Genomic DNA, 6,472 nt, shown 5'->3' with positions numbered 1-6,472 from the left:
CATCAATCGCAGGCAGCAGCATTAGTCGGATCATCATCTTGTGCATTACAGTGTTCCTTTGTTAGCAGTCGTTGCCCTGTGCTACAGAACACGACGAGAATGTTCAGTATTTGTTGTAATTGTTACCCATTGTGCGTGTATAAAAGATGGAATTGAAATCCACGTTGTAGTTAATCGAACTCATCACTATGTCGACATATCGGTCAGTTCGACTTCATAGCTTACCATGCATGTTCTGTCTTGGTTCTTGTTTCTGTAAACATACATGTTACACCTCGAAAAAGGCAACTCAACATAATTCCTGATTATAGAGAACGTACGTTGTCCATATGTAAACCACACATGCCCTATGAAAACCATCCATGTCTATGTGTAAACCATCCATGTGTATGAGTAAACCATCTATGTCTATATGTAAACCATCCATGTCTATGTGTAAAACATCTATGTCTATGTGTATAACCGTCCATGTCTATATGTAAACCATCCATGTCTATGTGTAAATCATCTATGTCTATGTGTATAACCGCCCATGTCTATGTGTAAACCATCCATGTCTATGTGTAAACCGTCCATGTCTATGTGTAAACCATCCATGTCTATATGTAAACCATCCATGTCTATGTGTAAATAATCTATGTCTATGTGTATAAACGTCCATGTCTATGTGTAAACCATCCATGTCTATGTGTAAACTATCCATGTCTATATGTAAACCACCCATGTCTATGTGTAAATCATCCATGTCTATGTGTAAATCATCTATGTCTATGTGTATAACCGTCCATGTCTATGTGTAAACCATCCATGTCTATGTGTAAATCATCCATGTCTATGTGTAAACCATCCATGTCTATGTGTAAACCATCCATGTCTATGTGTAAACCATCCATGTCTATGTGTAAAACCATCCATGTCTATGTGTAAACCATCCATGTCTATGTGTAAATCATCTATGTCTATGTGTATAACCGTCCATGTCTATATGTAAACCATCCATGTCTATGTGTAAATCATCCATGTCTATGTGTATAACCGTCCATGTCTATGTGAAAACCATTCATGTCAATGTGTAAACCATCCATGTCTATGTGAAAACCATCCATGTCTATGTGTAAACCATCCATGTCTATGTGTAAACCATCCATGTCTATATGTAAACCATCCATGTCTATGTGTAAATCATCCATGTCTATGTGTAAACCATCCATGTCTATGTGTAAACCATCCATGTCTATGTGTATAACCGTCCATGTCTATGTGTAAACCATCTATGTCTATAATATAACCGTCCATGTCTATGTTGTCTGTGTAAACCATCATGTCTATGTGTAAATCATCTATGTCTATGTGTAAATCATCTATGTCTATATGTATAACCGTCCATGTCTATATGTAAACCATCCATGTCTATGTGTAAATCATCTATGTCTATGTGTATAACCGTCCATGTCTATGTGAAAACCATCCATGTCTATGTGTAAACCACACATGCCCTATGAAAACCATCCATGTCTATGTGTAAACCTCACATGCCCTATGAAAACCATCCATGTCTATATGTAAACCATCCAAGTCTATGTGTAAATCATCTATGTCTATGTGTATAACCGTCCATGTCTATGTGAAAACCATCCATGTGTATGTGTAAACCATCCATGTCTATGTGTAAACCATCCATGTCTATGTGAAAACCATCCATGTCAATGTGTAAACCATCCATGTCTATGTGTAAACCATATATGTCTATGTGTATAACCGTCCATGTCTATGTGTAAAACATCCTTACGAACATGTAAATCACCCATGCCCACATGTTTACAAATCATCCACGCTCACCTGTAAACTATCCATACACCCGTCTAGACCAGCCAAGCCCCTGTGTACACGATCCATGCCCATGTATAAAAAGTCCTTGCATTTGTAAATCATCCAATATCCACGTGTAAATCAGCCATGGCCATGTGTTTATCAGTCCTTGCCATTTGTAAATCATCCATATCCACGTGTAAATCATCCATGGCCATGTGTAAACCGTCCAAGTCATGGGTAAACCATCCATGCCCACGTGTAAATCATCCATTCCCACGTGTAAATCATCCATGCAAATGTGTAAACCATCCATGCCCATGTGTCTCAGACAGCAAGAGGTGTATACTTCCCAGGTAGCTGAGACCGCATACCTTGTGAACATTTGTTTATAATTCAGTTAGAGCTCGTAACATGCTTCAGCGGATAGACAATGACGTGTTATAATTATCTATTTATTATCTTAATGTTTACTGTAATTAACTGATTATATTTACAGCAGAAAAAAAAAAACACCTTCCGTTGATCACAAGTGCTCGTTTGTGATGTAAAACACTATGTAATATTATTTATAGGCTGATATCGAGCCTCCCGAAGTCAATACCTGTGATCAATTTGTATCCAAAAACTCCAAAGCATCAGTTTGAAAGAGGATCGTTATCCATCCATCACTGCGGGCTTACAGACACCTTCATTATCACCAGAGCATCGCTCAAATCGCTCTTCAGTTACACATGTAGGCATGCTGTAACACCAGATGAGTTTCGGTTAATGACTGCCATGCCAAAAAGCTATATTACATTTTCTCGATATGTCAATTAAGAAGAAGACTTATAAATCATTGGCTCGGAATAGTAGTATTATACATGAAGTGCATGATGTATCGTCATTACAATCTTGTCTGGACAAGGTATTTGATAGAGAATTACGGACTGCATTCATATACAAATTATGATGGACGTACTGGATTAAAGCCAGCATTGTATGGATACCTGGAGGTGAAATAGAGGATATGTGATCAGGAGTTGAGAAATAGGTGCAGTTGAACCTTTTTGTTCTGCAGTCCATAAATCTTATGACTTCTACTTTCGCAAAAACCTTTTACAAAATGAAACTATTATGTATCTTCCGTACGTTTGTGAGAGCGAGGTTTACATTTACACTCAACAATACACTCAGCTGCTTTAACATATCCACTCACCAATTGACTGACGTGGTCATTAGGTAAAACTGGTTAAATCCCATTCGGTACAGACAATATTTTTAACGGTATTTTGGTAGCATATTTATCTGAGTGCATGTATGCATGTGAATATAACCCGTTAAGATCCTGTATAGAATTGGTCTTCAGTTACCCATGCTTGTTGTTAGAGGCGACTAACAGAATCTGGTGGTCAGGCGCGCTGACAAATGTTGTCGTATCCCAATTGCGTAGATCCATGCTCATGATGCCGATCACTGGATTGTTTGGTCCAGACTCGATTATTCACAGACCGCCGCCATACAGCTTGACTACTGCTGAGTGTGGCGTTAAACAACAAACCAACCAACCAGCCAGCATGTATATATTACTACTTATATTACCAATTTGTTTAATATATTTCCTTTGCTACTATATCAATGTTTTTTGAGAGAATGTTTTTAATCGTTTCACCCTGATGTTCATGTATAAACGTTATCTAACGTAGTATATTCTAGAAATGTAGCTGAATTACCCATCGCAAAATGATGTGAATAGTGTGACGTAATTTGAATCCAGATTTTCAAGAAATTATGTGATTCAATCCGATCCGATACGATTTGAGAGATATGACATGGCAAGACACGATGAGCTGTATTCCCTCAGGGCCATGCTCACAGACTGGTAGGCGTATGTGGTTTGCACAGGGTATAGAGGGTTTTACCAGGGCATGGATGGTTAAAGCAGTGCAGTGATAGTCCACACATAGGGTGGGTGGTTTACAAAAGGAGTGTGCACGTTTTGTATAATCAGGAATTTTGTGCAGGTGCCCATTTTTCAACATGTGGTATTTACATCCACAGAGACAAAAGCCAAGAAACAAAAACATAGTTACATGCATACATACATGCATGCATGCATGCATGCATGCATGCATACATGCATACATACATACATACATGCATGCATGCATGCACGCACGCACGCACCTTGTCGTTAAGGCTGCTTCCTATGATGGGCTGAAATCTCTTGACAATAAACCTTGGGTATTTGTACTTCTTTATTATGCTATAGGCACGTATTGATTTGATGGGTTTTAGATTTGAAAGAGAGATTTGAAGAGAGGATCAGCCAGGTGTGCGAGAAAGGATGGATACGACACAGCACAGGTAAATGAATCAACAGCTTTGTCGACACTTGTACACGAGCTCCGCGTACACCTGACTGTTCCTCTCTCGGCACTCCTCCCTCGTAACAAATACTGAGCTGTGTCAAAATTTTAATGATTGTTTGTTACACAACTTTTTTATTTTTAGGACATAAATTCTGCAAAACAATCACAGAGTTGGTCTGATGTTTTGATTATGATCAGCGTTTCATTGATCATTACATGTTTATCAGTTTTCGAGTTAAATTGCAATTCATCGGTCCGCTTTTAAGCCAAACGGACTATACCGCATACTATATTACACATATAAGGCTTGTGTTGCAAGTTCAGTATATTTACCGTATATGAGGACCTCTGCGTACTGATGAGACTGGTGTACAATAGGAATTCGTTTCATTGACCTCAAATGATGTCTCTTTCACACCGTATTTGAGACGTATTTTATGTCCGCTTCCAATACGCGTAATTAACTATTCACTCTGCTGTAAAATGTCGCATGATTCAATGATTATTGTCTTGAGATTCCTGGCAGAACCACGCATTTCAATTTTGCAACAATGACGTAATTTATATAACAGTAGTACCAATAGTACCAGCCGTAAAGTATTCCTAGCTGTTTAAAGTATTAAATGATATGTTCATCTTCTTCGTCATCCTTATTGACAGACCGCCTCCGTGGTGTAGTGGTTAGAGCGTCCGCCCGGAGAGCGGAAGGTCGCGGGTTCGATCCCCGACCGCGTCATGCGAAAAACGTTAAAATATGGTACTTGTTGGTCCCTGCCTGGCGCTCGGCATTAATGGGTACAACAAGGACTGGTCGGCTCGGAGTCAGTATACTGTGTCTGAGTGGGGTATTCATGCTTCACTGCGGCATGGTATCTCAGTGGGCTAGCACTATAAAACCAGCTTAAGTCTGGGCTAGTACAAGCAGCCGCACATACACATACACACGCATGCACGTCGTCATATGAGCGAAATATTCTCAAGCACGACGTTAAACCCAATTTCACCTCACCTCACCTTATTGACATACTAGTCCGAAATGATGAAGGTCTTGGCACCACTAATAAAGTTTAATACAGACAAAATAATGATAGTAATTGACACACAAAGTGACCCACTGGCAAATACCAAACACTGTAAACTACGTTTTTACAATGCATACTTCAATGATGACATATCAGTGTCACAATAAAGTTCAAAAGTGAAAAATGTTAAATAATGTCAATTGTAATGCAAGAACTGTCTCCGTGATGATAACTATGAAATTTGGGAAACGTTATCCTTTGAAACGGATATATAAAATTTGAGGAGAATATCTCAGTAGATTGGCATTCGGGAGAACTGTTGTGCTGATATTTAAGTTCAAATAATGATGATATGATGACTGGTTTGGTTTACAGATTAAATGTGTTGTGGAATGCCCTACCCCAGGCCTGTATCTAAAGTTTAGTGGCACAAGGTCGACTGCCAACTGATTGGGTCAACATGCCTTTGAAACCCCCACCCCAACCCCCACCCCGGCTCTTGACATGTACTGTTGCTCGTAACCATACCATCAGATATTGTTCTCAACATGTGAAAACTCCAGCTGTGAGGAAGATCTTCCACAGGTTTTCTGTTGTTGGTGTGTGATTTGTATATATATTGCTATTAATTTTTTAAATTTTAAGTCAGTCAGTCCTTTTCCTTTTTGTCATTTTCCTTGGATTTATTGTTTTGCTTATTGGGTGTTTTATTGTTTGTGGTTGTTGTTTTTTATTTATTTATTATTATTTTTATTTTTTCATTTTATTATTATTTTTTTTTTTTTTGGGGTATTTTTGGTTTGTTTGTTTTTTATTGCTGTTTTTTTCAGTTGTCGCAAAAACTTGGCTTTTGGGGGTAAGCTGTGGGTAAATAAGACACACCTTCCTTCTAGGTCAAGTCTGTCTACAAGGAAATGTGATTGTACATAGATCATAGATACGAAGTTCCAGCTGCGTCTGTTTCCTGACACAAGCGTATCCTCCCTTGTTACATACTGCCCGCCAGCGATACAAGGACAGTCCTACATGCACGTCGGTGATCCACGTGTTCCCATCACCTGATACATCGTGACGGAATGACACAAAACTATGCAAGTGATTTATTCTTTGTTTTTCAATTATGATAAATATTAATGAATAAATCAAATAATTACGTCTCGACTGTCAACGACTTACATTGCAATTTACAAGCCCCCACCCACAAACCGACCACGCCCCTCTTAACTCTCTGCATGTAACAAAGCTGAATTCATTGTGTCATGTTTACAGTAGAATGTACAGCATGTA

Source organism: Haliotis rubra, unplaced genomic scaffold, assembly GCF_003918875.1.
Source record: "Haliotis rubra isolate DU_JTF1 unplaced genomic scaffold, ASM391887v1 Scf1, whole genome shotgun sequence".
In the NCBI taxonomy this organism is placed as follows: Eukaryota; Metazoa; Mollusca; class Gastropoda; order Lepetellida; family Haliotidae; genus Haliotis; species Haliotis rubra.
This window is presented reverse-complemented; position numbering follows the sequence as displayed.